We start from the raw sequence: 23,007 nt of genomic DNA, 5'->3' as shown, positions 1-23,007 counted from the left end.
TATGCAGGTGTGTTACTTATAAGTACCTGATAATATACAATGAATTTTATTGCATTTTAATAACAATTTTGAAAAATATTCTTACTTTAGATCCAGACTATCTTTCATATCTATAAAAAAACCTCTCCTCTTTCAATTTGCCTATACAGATTGCTTATTAACCCACATAATGAATTGTAAAGGTGGTGAATACCTGGATGGACACATGTTTCATAGAACAAGTGGACCTATATACAGAAGCAATATATTAGACAATAACTGAGTGTGAATTATTACATAATATGTTACCAAAACAAAACTTCTCATTTTCTGAGTGGGTACTTTGATTTTGGAACTCTTCTTTTAATCACTATGGAAAATGACTTATTTTAGATTGATCTTTGGTCACACTTTTAGACTCTGGAGAAGTAGTACACAGCACTTTGTGAGGGACTAGGAGAGAATTAAAAAATACTTTATTGTAATAAAATGACTTATACAGTTAATTAATTTTTAATTACACTTTAATGCACGTGGGAACACTGATGTTTCAATAACACAGTTGGTTATAGGCCATCTGAGCATTTACTATAATTTACACTGATTCTGAAATCGTAAATAGAGACAGAGGCGGAAAACCGAGGTGTGTTCTTAAACATTTGAGTACCACATCCATATGTTTTCATTTGAAGAACATACCGACTTTTACCTAGAGCCTGAAAGGTATGAAGTGATGATACCTCATCTTAATCATCGTCTAGAGGAGGGAATGAATAGTGTTTGTACCACCCATAGGTCTGTGGACTGTCTTAGTGACAGGTGCTGTACTTTGTATAGTTATCCAGCCTTGAAGGAATCAAGACACTAGTAATTTGTGCTGAGGGCCATTTAATAAAGAGAAGGTTGTCACTTTGGGGTTAATTTGTAACAAAAATAAAATGGGGCTTGGAAATACTGAAGTGGAAAAGGGTCTCATTGGAACCAAAGATGGTGAAGTACGTAGGTAGGTAGGTTTTTCATGAAAGGTTTAGTCACTCATATGTGTGTGTGTGTGTGTGTGTGTAATGTACTTGTCTTTTCATTCGTGTTCACTCAGTGAGCTATAACCTTTATTTCACTATCTGCAGATATTTAATTTTGAGCTGGGCTCTGATTTGCGAAAGAAGTGGCTCTAGAGTTGCACTGGAGTCCTACAATGTGGAATGGAAGTAGGATGTGGGCCCAAGGAAGAAAAGGGTCTTAATGAGTCTATCATTGCATGTCTTAGGAGCCAGTTTTCAGGCAAAACAACAAATGATTACTGAATGCTCATTTGAGAAGAATAATACTCATATTGGATATTATGAGAAAGGAATAAAAACTTCGTATGCCCTTCTGAACATTTTTAGAGATGTCAGCTTGTGAACAAGTCAGCCTCTCACATTGAAGTTGTATCAAAGACTACTGAGAATCTAAGAAAATGTAGAGGCTTTTGTGGTAGAGAACTGAGATCTCAGAAATATGGAGACCCAAATAATTACTGCAGCAATTCACTGTTACTCTCAAATTGTAACTACACATCTAAATGAAACCAATCCTGAATTAAATAATGAGTTTTCAAAGAATTAACTTGGGAAACATCAAGTCTTAATCCTTTCCGTTGAATGAAATGAATATATTTTATTAGGTTGAAATTGTGCACTCTCACAATATAATTTAAAGCAAAAATTGGAACATTAATTTTTTTCCAGCAGTTTCTAAAGGGAAAGTGTAAAATGTTATCCTGCAAAACATCCTTTTATCCTCAGAGTTTATTTGTTCTCTTTCATCATATAAAAGTGATGCATTTGAAAGTAGCACCAAGAACCTGAAGACCTTGTAGTTTATTATTATGGTTTATATTTTCAATTTTCTATTTATTCACAAGTTGATTGATTTTTATTGCTATCATACTGATCTTTATATTTCAGTCTTTACTAAATTTTTGGTAATACTGATTTCATTAGTCTGAAATCAGGATTATAACATAGTATAATTTTTAGCCATCCCACTTTTTTTTTCCTTCTTTTTCCAAGTGCCACCACCAGCAATTAAGTGTAAACCAAAAAGCATGAACTTTGAATGAAAACTTCAGTGAGCTTAGACAGTATTTGGGCAGTTGCTTGCAGTTTGTGGAGTGTTAATGATATACCATTGACAGATGATTTAAAGGAGTAAGTAAAACTATGTTCTAGTCAAAACCACAAGCATCACTGTAGAGATTTAATAGGTGAAATTTGATTACTATGAGGGGGAAAGACACTAAAAAAAGTTGGTGTGAAGTCACCCAGGAAACAGACAACCACGGAAGTATTTCCTAGGGTTTGACACATAGTTATCACTTTTACAATCAAGAATCCTTTGATACAGCTTGGGAAGTTCATAGAAGTTGTTTAAAAATTGCTGTATTCAAGCTAAGTAGATAAAGCCTTTGGATGTGATTATCTTATAGCCCTTTCCCAGTTCTCTAGCAGAGACACTGGCTACGAAGCTAGCCTAGAGCATCCTATGAAGTATGGAGGGTGTAGTTTTAGTTTGGAGTTTGTAATATGGGAAGGGGGAGGATTTGGGATTTCTCTTCAACAAGATTGAAAGGAGCCCATCTGAGGTCCATCCTTTATGCTAATCCTGTGTTTTCTGAGCCTATTTCTTTATAAAATGGGGATAGGAATATATGTGAAGCAAATGGTAAACAATAGTAAACTATGCAGGTTTAAGATATTATGTGATAAAATACTCATTTGTGTTATTCAGATGTTTAGAAAATAAGAACAGAAAAAGTACTCAGGGATTTTGTATCAATTTAAGTGGAAGCCAGGGTTACTTTTACTGTTGCCCTTGACTGGATAGGACAACTATCATATATTAAATTGTAAAGTCTTTTATGTACATTTAAAATATAAATTTTTTTCAGTAAAATTAAAACATATAATATATACATATATATAACATATATAACATGTATAACTTATTTATCAAGGAGGGCTAAACCCAGGTAATCAACTTCAAGAAAACATCAAGATGATGATTTCTTTGTCAATTCTCAAGATTCACTTACTTGTGAATCTCGCAGTACATATTTTAAATATGATACTTATAACACCCTACGCATATATTTTAAAAATAAACTTTATTTTTATAGCAGTTTTAGATTCACAGCAAAATGGAGTGGAAGAGAGATTTCCCATATGCTTCTAGCCTCTCTCACTATTAGACTCTTGCACCTGGTGATAAAACCTAGATTGATACATCATTACCACCCAAAGTCCTTAGTTTACATTTGGTAAAACACTAAATGTTTCAATTCCATGGCCTGATGTGAAACATTGTTTCCTTCAAATGTTAGAGATGTTGGTACAATATAACATCTGTAACATTGATTGACCATGAGAAAAACAATCTATGGTTTGTTTTGTAATTGGCAATCTCATTGACACGTTAAACTCTTTCCGTTTTTAATTTAAAAATGGTTATACAATACCTATGGTATTAGTTTTAATCCTTATGAACCTTAAATCACTGCTTCTCTAGAATGACATATGGTTAAAATCTAGTTTATGGTCTGAAACTAAATGGAAGGCTGGGAATTTAGGATAAAGGAAACTTTAAAAACACCATTATTTTTATATGAATGGGTAATTTCCATTTTAAAACATTCTGGCCAGAAGTTTTGTGTGCTTTTAAAATGGGCAAGTACAAGATTGAAAGATCTTCAGAGACTGATTTTTTTAAATATGATAAATTAAGGACCTAATAAATAAAAAGACTTTATATGTTGTGCAATGGGTTTTTTAATAATGAAAACATAGAATATGCTTTAGAGACGTCTAAGGGGTGTCTTCTTACCTACTCTGACCTCACTGGAGCAAGGCAGTGCAGACACGTTCTTCTTCCTCTCTTTATCTGACAGTTAAAAGGAATCCACAATAGGAAAAATCGAGGAGAAATAATTGCAACAACACCGAAAATATTTTCACTGTGGATTATTTAAAAACAATCCTGGGGTGTGTGTGTGTGTGTGTGTGTGTGTGTGTGTGTGTGTGTGTGTGTGGTGAGGGGGTGAGACAGTCATTTTTGGGGAAATTACGTTAAAAATTAAGCTAAGAAACTTGCACAAGGAAAGTGCTTCCTCTAAGCACCTGGAAACACACGTCTTTCCCTTCCCCCTGGGAAATAAACGCGGGACGGGATGGTGAGGGCAGCCTGCAGTAGTTGGGGGGCTTGGTTTAGGGTGGGAGGAAAAGCGGCTCCTCCTGCAGCCAACGCGGGGCTGCTTTGGGTGGCTCAGCGGCTTCTGTGCGCCAGGCTGTGCGGGTCCCAGGCGTAGGGAGTCCTTCCAGGAGCCGGCGGAGCCCCGGCCGCCTTGCCCTCGCCCTTGCCCTCGCCCGCCGCGCTCGGCCCGCCCTGGAGGGGCTGAACTTTGGCCCCCGTCCGCTGACACCCGAGGGAGTGTGAATGCAATGACGTCTCTGCTCTTTGCAGCTGCACAACAGGAAATGCTCTCGGCCTCCCCCCTTCCTGCCCGGAGAAAGTGGGGCTCGCTTCTCCAGGCGGTCGCCACAGCGCGGGCCCCGGTCTAGTTTCGGGGCCGCCGCGCGGGCCGGCCCTCCAGGCTCCTCGCTGCGGGTCGGCGGGGGCCGGGCGCCGGGGGCAGGAACACCGAGGAGGATGCACTTCTTTGCAATGGCTCACTTGGCCCAGCTTGCCAGGGGACGTCACCGTGCTGATCAGACCGGGATGTCACTGGCCTTGGGGAGACCACATCACTTGCATAATAGAGAGGACACCGGGTCAGGTGGGCCAAAAGCATTGGCGGGCTCCCGAAATAGGGGCGAATAGTGCTGAATAATGCTGACTGAAGAGGGCCTGCGTAGACGTTTTCGTCGCCGTGGTAGAACGTACAATCTTTCTTTTTCACAAAGCCCCGGCAGGAAACCTCGTGTTTAATTCTCCTTCTAACGGTCACCTTTTACTTTGTTGTGGAAACAAAGATACGCATATTTAGTGCAAAGCACAAACATCATTCCGCTATCCACTTCGAGACAGAATCATTACAAGAAAATTATCTCGGTATTTATGATTTTAATCATTGTTATTTAGGGAGTGAATCTAGTTTAAAAAAATACTAACGGTTTTGTTAATTTGAGAACAGTAGTGTGGCCCTGGATGATGTACTATCCTCAAATCATAGGTGGATTTTTACTGTTTTGGGGCTTTTTTTTTTTTTTCCCTCTGTAGAGAGGCTTAAGAAATTGAAGCCAAGCAAGTAAATTCAGCCTTTGAAGTGAAAGGGGTTTTAACTGGCATTAATGATCTTCCAAGTTACATTTTAGAACTGATGTTTAGTGTTAATTTAGTAACATGGATCTCATGTGTTTCATATACTTTCGAGCATGATAAAGAAGATAAAGTATCAGCTGGGCAGCCATCACTGTGATAACGCCTGTGGTTGACTCATGAATAGGCTTTGTAATGGTAGATTGTTCTTTTGGCCACACAGCCAAAATGCCAAAGTTCACTGGGAGGTCTGCTAAGGTTTCTTATGTCACAGACTTTCACAGAGGAAAATATTATTTCGTCCTTCGTAGTAATCCTAGAAATTATTCTACATTGAGACATACACTATTCACATGTTCAAGTTAAAGTGAGTCGTGAAGCTAAGCACTGGTTTATGCGTATGTAATTATTACCTAAATAGTTTTCTTTAAAATAAGTCCCCACAGGATCATTAGATGTGTGTATAGCACAATATAATTTCCCTTGGAACACTTTCAGCTGACCTATGCAATAAGGAAATTGAAGATTATTTGAGTACATCTGGAATAAGAGGTATAGATGTAAAAATTATATCATTTTTGGATCACTTTTTCCTTTGACAGAATATAACACAAAGATCCTCTCTTTTTACCATTCGAGCGTCACTCAGGTTGTTATGGTAGCACTCTTATTTGGTTATGAAATGCTCAAAAATATTTATACAGATATTCTCAATGGCCCGCTCAAGGAAATAAAGTTAGAAGTGAAGAACAGAGGGGAAGTTGTAGCTCCTTGGTACTATGCCAAGGAGAGCAGACTCTCAACAGGTAAATGGATTCAAGGGGCAAATGGGATGGTACGAGCGAAAATGTTTTGTAAAACGGGAAAGCACTATGATAATGCAAGATCAGTTTTTTTTTTGTTTTTTTGTTTTTATAGGATTCTCATTTCCCTTCTCTCTCCCAAAGTAAAATGATGCAACAGGTATATCTGATAATAACAAGGAAAGCTGTTCAAGTGGATGTTAGTTTCATCCTTTGTGCCCACATTATAGTTGGGTCTCCTGAACTATGTTTATCTGCTCTATAATAAGATTTGACTGCTTTTAAACCCAGCTTGGCCGTTTGTAATACTGGTATTATGAATTTATTTATTTAGCAGTATTAATATAAAGATCAATTACCCCAGATCTGTATTAACTGTAATCCTCAGTTTTTATGCAGCATCTCGTTGGAGTTGCTAAGTAGGATCCTTAGACATGTTAATTAAATCTCCTAACAACCAGGAGGTTAGCATGCTGTTTTATGAAAACCACCATGTGAGGAGGTCTTATGGACTGTACACAGAACCTGGATTTTTATAACATTAACCCAGACCCAACACCTCATTTGCAATTGTGGTCCAGACATATGTAACTTGATTCATACTTGATTTATGAATATACCTACTTTGGGGATGTATCCTATGTTTCATGCTGCGTAAGAATTTTGTGCCTTTGTAGTGACGAAAACTACAGTTCTGATTAGTGTAGGTAGAAGTATATATCTCACTTCTCAGCTAAGAAGTTTGTGTTTCTTGGAGGAGAATCCTAGACTAGATGCAATCCTCTGTTATATCTTGGAATCATAACTTGAAATATCTTAAAAGGTATTTTTAAAAAATTGGTTGTCTACTGTCTGCCTTTCCCAGCAAACTGCACCAGCCAGGGCAGATTTTCTCTGGTCCTCAAATGCCTAGAACAGCGCCCCGCGCTCTCCCACCCCAGCAGATGCCCACTGCACAGGCGTGAATGAAAGCGTGAAGATCACGCTGCTCTCGCTCATGTTTCAGGTGTTATTTCATGTGCCTGGGCCAGAATTTCAGAATCTTCTTTTTGTTCCATAATTTGAATTCGTTGAGTGTGAGACATGATTTGATTTTTTTCAATGAAATGTAAACATATAGTAGGTTCACGGTAGATGTTTATGAAGTTGAAAAGTATTGAAAAAATATTTAGCAAGATTGCCATCCTGGGGCTTTATTTACTATTATAATCATTTGCAACACCCCTTTTTCATCTAAGGAGAATAATTTTTTAAAAAGCTTGTTGACCTGTTGATTGACCAAAGAAGACATTTAGCAAAGCTAAAGAGCAATGCACTTGAATTTGAATCTTTTTTTTTTTTAACAGCACTTAACCCTGGTAAAAGGATCCAAAGATTCTTTGAGCTCTTAAACATATTTATATTTGACCCAGTGGTCAAATTGCCTGCTGGGATCTGTGATGCTGCACCTGAGCCTTTCTAGAAATTGGGATTGTGGATTAAAAGGCCACTGCTGTATTTCTATGCCCAGGATGGTGCACTGGAATCTAGTTTCTCAGGGGGGCCCAGCTTCTTGGGTGGGCGTGTGACCTGTGCATTTCTACAAAGCCCCAAGCTCGGAAGGGCTCTGGCGTTGGTGTGATGCTCTGCTGTCTTGACATTCTTAATATTTGGACAAGGGGTCCTGCATTTTTGTATGGCACTAGGCTCTGCAAATGATATACCTGATCTTGGTGCTTGATAAATATTTGTGACAAAATGAGTGACTTCACTACAGAATTTAGAAACTTAGATTTTCCTTCTGAAAACATTGGTTTGATTGTGGGCTTTAGTTTCCCTATCTCTCTGAGGTGCAACAAAATGAAAAACAGACTGTTTGGGGTCCATCCAAGAAAGTGTCTCAATTAGAATATTTGTTGGAACTGAGCATGAATGGCCTTAAAAAAGAGACTTCTCCAAAGTGCTCAGTATAACCCCTTAGTTGGGTTGGTTAAATGAAAGTGGTTATAGAATATGGAAGATGGGAGCTAACATGATAGAAGATGTAGTAAATCTCATCACCTGTCTAATGTTTTTCTTTATAGCCTCAGCTATATTTTGGTTTGTGTTCATTTAACTATTAACTTTAACATTTTTAACTATTAAATATTTCTCCCTATGATCTGTGATGTATTTTTTTCTCTAATTATTTGTTTATTCATAATAGTGTGTTAGATACTGGGAAGGATTTTGATTAAAACACATTTCTTTGTTTTTTGGAGAATCCATTGAGCATGTATATACAATAATAGGAGAGGGTATTTAGTAATGGAAGAAACTTGCTGTGGTCATCTGGTTCTTCCTTTGCCTCCAGTGGCAAGGTGGTCATTTTAAAAACCTATATTTAAGGCTCTCTGGGATGTAAATTTCATAATTCTTGTTGAGAACCGGTTCTGTTGCTTAACTAGATTTATGGCTGGTAAAGAGGCAGTATAGGGCATGACCAGCTGGGAGAGTGCGTTTCAGAGCTGGACTGCCTGGGTGTGAATGCTGCCTCAGCCACTTTCTAGTTGTGTGACTTTGAGAAAGTTACAGCATTTCTCTTGCCCTCAGTTTTCCTCATCTGTACAATGTGGATAATTCCTAAAACAACCTCAAAGATTTTTGTGAGGAGTAAATAAATGAATATAGATAAAGTACTTGTTCTATAGTAAGCACTCAGCACATGCTAAGTAAGGAGACTGTTTAGAAAAGTCTATTCACTTTTTTCTTTGTGTTACTTACATATTATCAAATAATAATTGCAAGCTTACAAGGCTATCCTCAACAACATCATGGTCTACTGAGGGAACTAGTTTGTACACCAAGAATTAGGACACTGTGGAATAGGTGCAAAAGTGAAGGAAGTAGAGGGTAAGAAGGCCCCGGTGGAGCCCTAAGCCATCCCTGGGGAGGAGTGAAATGGAAATTTCCCTCAGCGCCCTTCCAAGGGTCAGCAGGTATCCAGAACAGCTTGGGGAGGGTTTGAGAATACAGGGGAATTCTAAACGGGTTAGTATGGCTGAAGCTTACAGGACAACTGGGAGATTGTGAAAAATAGGGTAGAGATGCAATCTGAGGCCAGACCATGGAGATGTGGACCAGCGAGGTAAGAGGACAACCAGGAAAGTCATCTCTTACAAGCAAGAGTCAAGCATTTCTCCAAAGAGGGAGTGAGCCTCAATACCAAGGGCTTTGGAGGGTTAAAGTAAGATAAGAACTGAAAAGTGTTTTAATAATTGTGAGATGCCTGGCATTTATTTTTATCTCTCATTTGCTATTTAGTGTGAATGACTATTTAAGGTCTGAGTATAAGTGGAGGGGAGACGTTTAAATTCAACACAGAAGGCTCTAAGAGAGGATTAAGTCCTCTAATTTCCAAAATGAGTTTTGTAATCCTTTCTTCTCTAGTGCTTTCAGATGAGGATAAACCATTGGTTTGAAATTAGTTTACGGCCCTCTTTCGTAGATTGTCATTTTCAATAGGGAGAAGGCAATAAAGTCTTATTTATCATCACATCTTTAGAATCTGATCAAGTTTTTAGTTCATAGTGATAATTTAAAAAAATTATTGAGTGCCAGACATTTTTCTCGGTACTTTACATGTGTGAATTAATTTAATCCTCATATTTTATTATCTCGTATATTTAAATTTTTATCCTCTGCTGAGGCAAGGCTGTTAGTCTCCTCCTTTTAAAGGTGAAGAAAAACCCTGAAGGATGGAGAGGTTAAGTATCTCGTCCAAGGACGCAAAGCTAGTGTGTTTGAGTTGAAAAGGCGGTCTGAATTCAAACCCCAGACTCTCCTTTATCCTGCTTGCACCTCCTGTTCCTTGTGGTAGCTCATTGTATATTTCCTGGATAAATGGGCGAATGAATTACTGAAAAAAAGGGTGGATTAATAATTACATCATCCTAAGTAGTAAATCTGATTTTTAAAATTTTTGTCTCCCTGTTGGTGGTAGATTCCTTTTATTTTTCTAAGGGAATTTTATTTTTTTATACTTTCAAACAATAATCCAGCTTCTAAATTCTTGAAGTTTAAGATGTATTTGGGAATTTGTTTCTTGGTAGTTGGGGAACAGCCAAATGAGCTCTCTGTCTGATGTGGGGCTTGGGGTCTTGCTTGTTGGGGGTGGTAATCCACAACACAAACGTGCCATCCAGTGGATGCGAGACTGGAACACCACTGGCACACTGCTGGGAGAGCTGTGAGCCGGTGGACCAAGGCCAGCTCTGAGTGCCCTGACCTTTGAAAGCCAGGACTTAGGAGATACCAAGATAACTAAGTGACAAATAAGTAGCAGAATATGACAGAAGGGACATTATTCTTATGTGTGTGACTTTCTTTTTAGCTGTAGCTCTGTGACCTTATGTAGCAGTTATGCAAAACGGGAGTATAATTCTTATCTTTGGAGAGGAAACGAATGTGAAAGGAAATGTTTGCTGAGCTTATATTATAGAAAAATTGAACTACTGTGTCTTTACAACTAACAGAGTAACTTTACATGATGAAACTAACTTTCCAACCATAGAAATACTTACAGAAAAGTTTATTGATGTCTAAGGACATAAAAATGTGCTTAGAAAGCTCTCTGTTTTTTACCTAGAATAAAGTATATAGAGAGTGTTTTTAACTCCGATGGTTACATCTAGTGAATAGGTAATTTTCTGAGACATTTCTGCCTCCATTGAGGACCAAGATTCTTTGTTTATAACGTTAGTGACCAATGTGGGCATATATTTATTTACAGTCTATCTGTATTAATTTGAAGAATAGTCACACCAAATGTGGGGGTATCGTTTTTAAAGCTAAATGTACTTGTAATTATCAATATTAAAAAATGCTACTTCAATATTCTTGCATAGATAATGTATTATTGCATTTTATTTTCTAAAGCTTAATAGGTTTGAACATGGAATTTATTTGTAGATGAAACATAAGAGGATATTTATAAAAGTGGGTCTTTGGATAGAATAAGAATAAACTTTTTCATACTATAAACTATGGTATGGCATGTGTTTCATTATAAGCCATGTGATTCTGAAAAAAAAAAAAAAGACGGTCCATATGTGAGAAGATTACTGTGGACCTGGATTTGCTTAGAAGATATTTGTAGACAGTTCCTGATTTGAGCTGCAGCTTGTAAAACATATTCCTGACCTCTCTAATGAGAACCTAGTAGGATTCATTTTTTAATTTTTAAAGCACAATTAGGAATCAAATATTAAAATACGAAGTTCTGAAACTGGTGAAAGAAACCATTATTATCAGGAAGAGGGCAGAGGGTATTTTCTACAAAGCACATTAAACAATATTGTTTTCCAATTTTCCTTTTATTTACTTTATTGGGATCCTGTCTGATGAAAAGAGAGAGAGAATGAAGGTGACTTACTTCAAAGGTCTTCATAATTTTTGAGAGTTCTTTTTGTTTGTGATTCTATAGACCTACAATAAAATCGCATTGAAAATACACTGGGATTAAGAAAGCCAGAGTGAGTGAATGAAACTGTCATTAAACCAGGCAGAGTTAATGGGCTAGATGGGTGATTTGGAGTAACAAAGACATTTAAACAAAGCAGAAAAATATGTTTTAACAATAAAACAACCTAAATTGTATTACTTAAAAGTAAACTAATATGTAGGGAATTATGTACTCAAAGAAACACATGAATGTGTTTACAGATGTTTATATTTTTTAAAAAAATCTTGGTGGGAATGGTTTCATCTGAGACTTCAGGCTCTCTTAGTTAAATTGTTTTTATGCCATGACCATCTCCTACATTATTGGTACCTGTAGGCATCAGAGCTTATTTTTACATTGCTTGGTCATGGGAAAATACATTTATATGAGTTAAGGCTCTTTCATTCATTGATTTCACCTTGTATTTATTATAATCCTATGAACGTGTTAGTTCGCTAAAATTGAAAGAACGTTATGTTTATTGGTGAACAAGAAGTCATTATAGAGTGCTCTATTTTTACAGCTGTGCTTCAGGGTATCACGTTCCAAAGAGGTCAGCTGGGCATGACCTCATGGGCATGAATCTTGGGGAGACAATTCTGAAATAGCCACAGGCCTGCAGAGTTGAAAGCCAATGCAGAACCTCCAGATGCTGTATTTGGGAGGCATCTAACCTGGGAATGCCTTAGTAGGTTTTTCTTAGTAGCATCTAAATTCAGAGCTGGACCCCAAGATAAGAGGACTGGGGAGGGTGTAAGTCCCCAGGGAGATGTGGTTAGTAGCAAGCAGCACTGGCATCCATGAGCACTCTCTGGGTACTGTTGCAGTTTTAACACTGAGTTTGTTTCATAGAAAAAAAGTAAATAGGAAGTAAAGATGCAGGGTTGAAGGAAGAAGGTATTGAGAAGGGCAGTAGAGAGACTAGTGGGCCTGACACAGGTCAATGTATGACAAGAGGACACAAGCAGACTGCCTCTGTGTAAGGCCTTCTGGAGTTGGCCGTGACTATCAAGACACAGTTCTCCTTCTTACATAATATTTTAATACTAGGCAGTACTATTCAGTCCAATGAGGTGAAAATAAAGTGTGTGTGGTAGCTGAGGTGAATGTGAGGGTGGGGATAGAAAAGACCAAATGAGGAAGGATAAGATGGGAAAAAACTTCTTGGAGGAAATGAAATTGGAATTACGCCTTGACGGATGGGGTGCAGAATTTCAATTTGCAGACATTGAGGTAGAGGGGGTATACGGGAGGAGGAAACCTGCACATCTGGACAAATGTTCCCAGCCTTTAAAAACTAAGAGTCTGTTATATGTGATTTATGTTTAAAGCATCATGTACGTACTGGTTTCCATTTATATAAAGGGATAGTAGATATTTTGTGTGTTATACCGTGTTTCCCCGAAAATAAGACTTAGCTGGACAATCAGCTCTAATGCATCTTTTGGAGCAAAAATAATTATAGTAAAAATTATTTTACTATACTATAAGACCGGATCTTATGTAATATCATATAAGTCCGGGTTTTATATTAATTTTTGGTACAAAAAATGCATTAGAGCTGATTGTCCGGCTAGGTCTTATTTTCGGGGAAACACAGTAGGGAGCCTTTTGGCATGAACAGGGCTGGTTCTACATTCAATTGCTTTAGTTAACAGTTACTGAGAACTTACTATGTTCCAGACACAGAGCCAAGGGCTGGAAATAAATCAGATTTTGAATAGGTATTTAACTGCTCCTCCCAATACCTCTGCATTAACCATCATTGTAACACACAATTTATGGGTAATAATAGGATTTGCTCTTATGACTGCGTTCATTTTCAGAATCATACATTCCATAATAGTAACCAATAATATTTGATTGAGCATCTCACTCACGGCCAAGCACTATTCTAATACTTAAACTACATGAACTCATTTAATCTTCACCAAAACTCTATGAAGTAGGGTTCTACCATGTTTCATAGACACTGAGGTAACATCAGTTAGCATTTGGTGTACTTTCAAGAAAGAACAATAACGCTTCCAATTCATTGAAAGAGGCTATTGATAGTAAGACACAGTCTGATTTCAGAAATGTTAAAATATGAAACAAGTGCATGTCTTAGTATTGGTGGACAACTTAAATTTGATGGTGCACGGTAACTGTATTGACAGATGAGGAAATGGAGGCCCTGAGAAGGTAAATAGCTTGCCCTGGGCTACACCCGGATGTGCAGTGATGCCCAGATTCTAATCAAGGGGGCTGGCGCGAGAGCCTGGGCACTTAGCCATGTCCTGTACCAGGACGGCGAAATCTGTAAGCACATCCCCAGGGCCTTTTTTCATATACTCAGAGTCTGATAATGTTTCAAGGCCAATTTTGGGTGTATGGTGGTGGGAAAGGGGTGTGCAGAGGTGCACCTTGCTGCTGGCAACCTGACTGATCGAGAACTTTGCAGCGCAGGTCTTTGGTTGGCCACTTTTTTATCAATCTAAAACGTTAACAATGAAGAAAGGCCATAATGGTAAAAGAGATGAGAGTGAAGGTGAGGACGGGGGCAAGAGTGGGTGCCTTTTCTTGTGGAAAATGATGTGTCTTAAGCCCTGTTTTAGGTTTCACTTCCTCTGCAGGCCACCCCCATCACCCCCGCCACCCCCTCCAGTCCTTATCATGAATCTCTCCGATTGTCATCAGTTGTGCTCTCACTGTTTTGCTTGGTTTCATTTCCTGTGAAGTTACCTTTCCTCTGGTCTAAGGTGGCCCGGTAGGTATCTCCAGCTTCCACAGCTTGTGGGAAAGTGTCCAGAAGCTTAGTCAAGTATGGGACACTGCATTCAAGTTGGCTAAATAAAACACTAAGCAGTGCAGTACAAGTGTGATCATTTTCCCCATCTTCATAGACACATCCAGTGTGTCCTGATATATGGGTTTTTCCCCTCAAACAGTTTTTTTTTTTTTAATCAGATTTTGTTCATCTTTTAGATAATTTGAAACCAGCCAAATGATAACATGAAGGAAATGTGTCTTTTTTAGTGGTCCAGAAGACGTTTTCAGAGTGAAAGTAGAGGTTCTCAGTTGGAACCCAACGCTTGCGTTTTTGTTGTAAATGCATAAGAATTGAATTGATACACATTTTTTGAAAAGGTCCTCCTCAGCTATGCCGTCCAATTCCCAGAGATCACCGTGAGCACTGGGTTTGGCACCCTGCCGGGTGGTAAGGGGCCCATCTCTGTGGGCCGGCTGGTAACAGTGTCATCGGATAGACAGATAGCCCAGTGCGCTTCTGACTTATGTGAGCTAAGTACATTTTCGGACGCACTTTTGAAATAATTTGATGTTTGTCCTTCTAAATGTGTAGCACAGGCAATATTTCCATCTAAGCCGTTGTCTTTTAAGAATGATTACAAAACCTAACCATGTTTTAGACTCTTCTTTCTTTCTTCCTTCTGTATCTACGTTTTTATTCTCCGGTTGTTCTACCCAGTAATCTTTTAAGTAAGCATATGCCCTGTGTTTATGGAACTCTTACTGTGGTAGGCTGTGCGAGTGTGCTCAAATGGATACGACCCCACTGGTTTTGAGGAGCTGATGGAGGGAGGTGGGTGTGCACATAAGTCTCAAGCCAGGATGAAGAAAATCAGGAAAAGAGATATGATGAACAGAAGGGGCTAAGTGATTTCTGAGGATGAAGACGTGAATTTCTACTAGAAGGGCTTGGAAAGTCAGTGGAAGTGACAAAAGTTTGATCGCTATTTTTGGTGTTGTTTAGAACTAGATGTAAATGACAACTGTTGGGTGTATTGGGATCTGTAGTTGTATTTTCAGAAGAGTGATTTTCTAGAGCAGGACTGTCCTGTTGAACTCTGCAATAATGGGAATGTCTTCTATTCACCCTGGCCGTAGTGGTAACCAGTAACCACTTGTGGCATTGGAGCACTTGGAATGTGGCTGGTGCACCTGAGGAACTAATTTTTAATTTTATTTAATGCTAATTTTAAGTTCAAATAGCCACATGTGGCTGCCATATTGGACAGTATAGCCAGAGGAAACGTGTGTCGCTAACCAGAGTATGGCGATGTTCAGTGATCATTTTGATCACAGATCAAAGAGGCTTTGATTGATTTTTACTTTTTAACATAATTTGCCATAAACACTAGCACTGGAGCATCCATGAGAATACTAAAATGCAGTAACTTTATTAAGATGCAAGGAATGGTTAGTTAAATTAATCAGTGACATCTCCTCTACCCACACTCTTGTGAATACTTGTACACTCATGTGGACATGCACTTGCATACACACACACACACACACACACACACACACACACACTTCTTTCCTGGCTTCTTGAGACAGAAAGAGGGAGAAATATGTTTCTGAATGACTTCCTGTTTTGGAGGACAGGTAGTGTCCTCCAAAATGATCCTCTACTGGGCAAAGAAGAGTCCCTGATGGACGGACGGAAGGGACCAACTCTGTCCTACAATAAGAACTCTGGCAAAGGGTCTCAGATGCTTTTGAGTTTCCTCATCTATAAAGTGGGCATAATAATACCTCCTCTATCTGCTTAGTTAGTTAATATATATTTGTAAAAGCTCTTTTCTGGGAGATTTTTCCAAACCAACATCTCAGCATTTCTTTTTTTTTTTTTCATTATCCTGCACTGGGGCATTTCTCTTTCTTGCCATGTTGACTCTGCTACCAAGAGATATGATTATACATATTTTTTGCCTTGATCTCAAATATTCTATGGCAATCTCCACACCCCTTCAGTGACCCACACTTGAAAACCTCTCCTTGTAAATTCTGCCTGAAACTTATTTGGGAAGTTCTTATGTTATGACATCCAATGATATTCTGCTCGGTCCTTGACTCTGCCCCTGTGTATGTAAGACTGCTGCTGTGCACCCATCAGCTCCCCCTAAATGGTGTGTGTGTCTATTTTAAAGACTTTTTCATATGTCTATGTTTTGTCTTCCTGATTGGAATGGATGCTCCCTGGGCAGAGGTGGTCTTTAAACTTTATTTATGTTTTATTTTTTTAAATTTAGTTTTGTCCAGTGCTTTGTAGATAGTGGCACTCAGTGAATGTTGCAGACTGATAGTGACAAAAGGACTTGGAGCTTTAGGGCTCAGACTGACATCTTCAATGAGCACTCTTTGATTATTTTGATCGGTGGTTTCAAGCTTGATCATGCTCAACAGGCTCCCAAGTTTTGGGGCTCTAGAAATATGATTCACTAGGTCTGAGGTGGGGCTTAGGAAACCTAGATTTTAAGAAGCAAATCTGGTCATTCTGATGCTGGTATTGGAGGATCACTCTTTGAGAAACAGTGGTCTCCATATTATGATACCATTTCTAAATTTTCTGCTTAAAGATACCTTTTCTGGCAACAGGGATATTTCTTCCAAGCAAAAGTGCAAGGGGTGTGTGTGTGTGTGTGTGTGTGTAGAAGAGGATGAGAGAAGAGGTGGGAAATTTTGTGGGTAAGACATTTGTTGAAATGGTCTTCTCAAATGTATGTTTCAGCCAGTGAGATAATAGAAATATCACATCAGAAAGAACTGGATAATTTCATCAAACTACAATGATATAAAATCACTTACTAATCCTTTACTCGGTGCTTGTTTGTCTCTATTTTAGGCTCTGCTTTAACAGGCCCCATGGTCCAATCTTGTAGAGAAGATTGAGAGCTGTACCTTAGATGGAAGGAGAATAGTGTCACTGGTAAAGGATGGCACACTAGTTGCGAAGGTGATAGCTGACAGCCTGAAAGTGAAGACGGGAATAGATAAACGAAAAAAGTCAGGCAAAAGATCTTAAAAAGGTGAAACAAAATGTAGGCCAATGAAGAAGCTAGAGAGTGCAGGGGTAAGCACATGCATGCATCTCAGTGGCGTTAGAAGGCATCATCGAGTTACCCCAGTTTATAGTAGCTATTTGTTGATCTTTCTTCTTAGAATCTAAGTTTCACCAAGGCTGAGACCATCTGGTACTGTATTTCCAGGGCTTAATGGACTGCTTGTCTTATAGGTGAGGCTCCATGAGTGTGTGTGTGTGTGTGTATTTATAAATATAGATAGATAGATAGATTTGCTATGGTAATCTATGTTCACGAAAATGACCCTAGTATTTTTCTAGGAAATCAATATAAACAGACAAACAAACAATAAATAGGTTTGCTGTCATAATCTGTGTTCATGATGATGACCCTGAAAATTTTCTGGCTAAGAAAAGAGCCCAGTCATTTTAACTTTTTACATACGAAAATATCTTAGAAGGTTTTGGTATGTGAAGGCTTAATTTACATGCTTAGTATGTAATTCATTCCCCGGCTGTCTACTCTTTAATATTATTATTCTTTCCTCTGCCCTTGTTCATATTTAAATTGTCTTAAAATGATGGGATTTATATTTCAGATTATAAATGCCCATATATCTCTAGATATATAATAAAATATTTTGACTCATCAATCAATGTACACTATATCAATGCCACATGAACACAGCATATTTTTAAAAGTTTTCAAAATTATTCAGATAGATTTCTGTATAGAGATAGAAATCTGTATATATCAATTTGAAGATATCTCTATCTAGTTAATGCTGAATCATATTTTATATGGTTAATTATCTTTTCATAGATCTTAATGGTTTCTTTGGAGCATGATACATCTCTTGCAATAGGTATTTTAACATGCATACTAATTAAGAAAATGCATATTATGTGCTAGGCAGACACATGCTCCATATAGTAGAGGAAACCATATTTAGAATGGTATACTCGCTCTCCAAGTGTTTCACATTTGTGTCCTTTAAACTTGCTCTTTAGTAGACTTTCATTAACTGAAAAAGGAAAATTATTTTTTGATATTGTGTAAAACAGGTTACATTGTATGTAGTTACTTTGTACTTTGTTTCAAAAGTGTGCTTTTAATTCGTTGTGTAGAATTTGGAATTCATTTTCTCAGAGGGTTGTGTCTTCTTACTGGAGAGGGAGGAAGAGGTGAAGAGGAAGTTCCTTTTTCCATAAGTACATGTTTGGTCTTAGGCAAAATTGTGAAATAAGGAAAAGTGCCTCTTCGACCGTGACGTCTTACCACTTAGCACTCCCTCCATCCCAGTGGGCCTGAAAGCACCAAGTTATCAAAATTTAGTTCTACATCTCCCATCACTAATTCCTTTCCACTCTAAAAACTACTCCCTCAAACTTCTCTAGTTCCTGAATCAACTGATTCCTTCCCAATCAAAACTCCCAGCCAGCAGTTATTTAAGTACCTGATCTCATTTTGGCAATGGGCTTGGAACTGTATATAATAGAAAGAAAGGTGACTCCTATGCCATTCTTAGGTAGTATCCACATAGTGTACTATGGGTAATCACACATACATAAGTAACTCATCACACAGAAAGACAGAATATGCATAAAAGAGGCATAAAGCAAATGAAATGAAAGTTCAGGGAAAAAGACTACAATCAAACGTAGGAACCAGGAAAGGTTTCATGGAAGATATAGGCCTTGAAGAATTGTTAACATCTTTAGAAGAAGAGATGAAGTCTGGAGTTGGCATTCCAGGTGGAGAGAACCTTACAGATGAAGGTAGGAGCACCTTACGTGGCTGCCCTAGAGTGGAACATTACTAAGCTTTTGAGGACACCACTCGTCATGAACTATGATATAAATGTAGTTGTACAGCATAGTGGCCATAAGTGAAAGCCAGAAGGCAGGAAAGGCACAGGGTCATGATCAGAGAATCCTAAGGAGTGTAGTCTGGACCATACTGTGAAGGATCTTGAATGAGAGAGGGAAGTTTTTTACCCCTTTCATTGAGTTGTTGAACTAAAACGCCTTTAAACCCTCTCAAATACTGAGATTCTAGGTTTTCTCTAATTCAGTTGGTAAGAGGAACTGAGGGAGATTTTTGAGCAGTGGAGTGGCTTGAAATTTCAGAGGATGAATGTATATAGGACGAAATGAATTGAGAAGTTACTAGACTTCAGATGTGTATAAAGTTGTTCTGCTTTGTTACTGCCATCCAAGTGGAGCTGGAGAAATGTATCAAACTGGTGCTCACAGGGTCACAAACTTAGCTCCAAACCAGGCCCAGCCCATCCTCACCTTGCTACCAACTTTACTTCTTCTATATCACACTAAGACTTCATTCCTTTGATCTCTCATTTGATATCCTTATTAATAACCTTTGCTAGACTTTCAGCTTCTGACTTCTTTCGCTATTCACGTCTTGTCTCGTCTCTCTGTGTATCACATACTCTCTGCCTGCAGCCTTGGGAATTGGACCTCCTTGAACTGGTCTTGGGCTTGGACTTTGTCCTGTGAACTGTCCAGTGGGCAGCCTGTTGATCACAGCTGTTTGTTTCTGAGTTTGGATTCCCTTCCTAGGTCTAGCCCATGAAGAAGGCCTGTTATCAGGCTATTGAAGCAGGATAGGGGCAGAGTAATCAGGCCCAAACTACAGGAATGAAAATTCACTCATTCATTAAATGTTTATTGAGCATTATCCAGGTTATGTACTGACTTTGTGCGGTTCCCTGGCTGGTCCTGCTTTCACCATTTTGAGACTTTCTCCTTTAAATTCTCTAAAATGTTTAAGATTTTTTCACAACAGCTGAGTCTCTCTGGGACTATCAGCAAGACCTCTGGTGGCGTTAGAAGGCGACAACCCGGGGACAGCAGCAGCTGGTTTTATTTTTGGTTTTCACCAGTCAGGTGTTTGTAAGTTGAGAACTGCCTGTATTCAAACAACGTGATTTGGTAGTGTGTCACGAACTCCCATAGAAATAATGGATGCGATACAGTTAAAAGGATGACAATGAATAGTCCCTTAACATCACGTACTAGAGAGTAAACTTTTAAAGACCTGGGCATGGATTAATGGCTTAGAGAATATGGATATGGGTATATGTCGTTCACAGTCTCATGTCATGTAAAATTTGAGTTTTGCTTTAGGTACTGAGATCTGGGCGTTGGTGAACTTGCCCATGGAATAGTCATTGTCTCGTGGTAGTTACTGGTTGATCCATTTGGGAGATTTTATTTTGGAGCCAATTAGATTACTGTAATTCATTTGTTCTTGTCAAGGTTTTAATTTATCCCACAAACAATATTATATCACATGCAAGGAAAAGGCACATAACTATCTGATCATATTTTATAATGTATCGACTTGATTTTTAATTTTTCCTTGTATATGCTTCTGATCTTTGCTTGTATTCACACATTTGAAATAGTTATAATCATGATATTGATATAGTCCTTATTATCAAAATCGCATTTTCATAAACACTTTCCATTTTGCTAATTTCTATACTCTAATTTTAATGGCCACATAATTTCGATCTAATTTAATGGTGACAATTTTCTTAAAATTCCCTTATTCCTGAATATTCAGTTTTTCTCCTGTGGGGTTGTTTGTCAAAGGGTATGAATATTTTTACTATACATGTCCCTATTTTCAGATCACTTTACGTTTTCATCACAATCATGTCAAACTAAAAATCTTCACTGCATTTTTGCTTTGGTTTGCATTTCTTTAATAATTAGTGAGGTTTCTTTATTAATTATATTTCTTTTACTGAATTGGTTTGTCATATTTTTTTCTAATTTATTTCCTAGTTATTTTTGAAAAATAAGTTTCGGTGAGCTCTTTCAATATTATAATATTAATTACTTTTATTTAACCTTGGTCCTAATATTTCTCAATGTGATTTAATGTTTGTTTTCTTATTTTATAATTTTGGCTTAGTTTCATTGAGTTTATCTATTTTTGATGAATGCTTTCAAAGTTATTTAGAAGTTACTATTCTAAAGGTAATGTGATTCTCTGCTTGTCATTATTCATGTTGTTTTTTGGTCTCCTATCAAATGGATTGGATTTGTGTAGGTGTCTATATTCTACAATCATGGAATGATCAAGCTAGAGGGTTATTATCAGTTTCTATTTTTAAAATTTAGAGGTCTCGTAAATAATATTTATAGATAAGTGTAGATAGATTGAGAGTTTAGAATGTAGATGAAAATTGTATTTGAGATCTTCTGAACACAGTGAATCTAGCAGGTGAATTAAGAAATGAATTTAACTTTAAGTTTTAACATCAAGAAGTATATTTTATATCTATAAAACACTTTAAAAACACACTATGTTTTGAAATTATTTTTTCCATGTGTTTTTGAGCATTTATGACAGTGTTTTCAGTGTTTTAATTTTAAAATTTAAATATAATTTCAGGAATGTGTCTTCAAATTATTGATCATTTGGAAAAATCATTTTAGCAGATTTTTATTAGTTATCTAAATTAGGCCTTATTGGTTCTTCTTCTGAGGCTCAGATTCTTGTTATGTAACTGGAATATACTTTTGGAATTTATAAAGCATTTCAACATTTTCTTTGTATTGGTTTAATTGATCTCATAAATATTTAGTGTTTTGGTAGATAGTCGAGCAGTATATTTCTCAACTGTATTTAGAGACAGGAGTTCAATATATCTTCTAGTATTTTGTACAGGGGAGGAAGAATTCAAAAGCTAATGGAAGATGATTTCCTTAAGTAATTTTAGAAGATAAATTGTCATGTCAAAATATTATAAAATAAATGGCCAAGCAAAATCATCAAAACAGTTATTAAGAAAATATAATTAAGTTGGTTTTAATAAGTGATAGAGCAGGAGTAGTCATGCCAGTTGTGTGCTTATGACATATCTTAACCCAGGTCAACAGATATGAAAACCACAGTTTGCCCAGGTTACTTCACTGATAAATAAAGGGTTGGGATGTGAAATTGAACTGGTTTAATGAGAAAGGTTAAGAATGAAGCTTCAGGCAATTTAGGATCGACAGATGAGAACAAGTGAATAACAAACTATTTTTACAGAATGTTACAGGTTTGATTTTATATTTTTAACGTCTTCCGTATTGGTAGAGATGTTCTTGTATGTAGGACTTTCTTTTTCTTTTGAGGGGTAAGAAAGGGTGTTTTATCTCCTTTGATCACATGACCAGTTTCATTGAGTTGTCTTATTTTCACTCAGAAAGAGGGTAGGACCTAATATCTATAGTGAGTTATGAGTTAGACCTAAGTACACTAATAGGAAATTTATCAGTTTTGATGGTGTTTTGAATGGAATATGACATTCATCTCTGATTCTGCACCTACTCTATTTGTTCATAGGTTTTATTTTGTCATTTCAAGTTTGATGTCCTGTGGTTCATACTGAACAGCAGAGTTATGGACACAAATCTAATATGTTGTTAAAGGAAAGTATATGTGACACTGACCTTTTTACCCTGACATTGCTTTCAAAATGTTAATTACTATGTTTTCTAGGAAATTATTTTTAAAGCGAAGTGCATAAAGGGATTGATAAATCATATTTGGGGATGATCAGTATAACAGATGGAAAACAAAAGTAGAACATGTGCCGTTACATTCACCTGTATAATTTCCTATTTCTTCATTTGGAGGTACC

At 37.5% G+C, this 23,007-nt stretch overlaps 1 protein-coding gene across 6 annotated transcripts in view; it reads left to right on the top strand.

Annotated features, from left to right (window-relative positions):
* HIVEP2 (HIVEP zinc finger 2) overlaps positions 1 to 23,007 on the top strand; it is a 181,900-nt gene that overhangs the window by 13,534 nt on the left and 145,359 nt on the right. The window contains exon 1 of one of the 6 annotated variants that reach the window (XM_033096797.1): positions 4,539 to 4,792. The exons of the other annotated variants lie outside the window; for them this stretch is intronic. The gene's annotated coding sequence lies outside the window, so the exon portion shown is untranslated. Of the gene's footprint in view, positions 1 to 4,538; positions 4,793 to 23,007 lie in introns of those variants that run through there. 6 annotated transcript variants of the gene reach the window in all.

This window comes from Rhinolophus ferrumequinum, chromosome 3, assembly GCF_004115265.2.
Source record: "Rhinolophus ferrumequinum isolate MPI-CBG mRhiFer1 chromosome 3, mRhiFer1_v1.p, whole genome shotgun sequence".
Taxonomy (NCBI): domain Eukaryota; kingdom Metazoa; phylum Chordata; class Mammalia; order Chiroptera; family Rhinolophidae; genus Rhinolophus; species Rhinolophus ferrumequinum.
The sequence above is the reverse complement of the archived record's forward strand: the minus strand, read 5'-3'. Positions and strand labels throughout refer to the sequence as shown.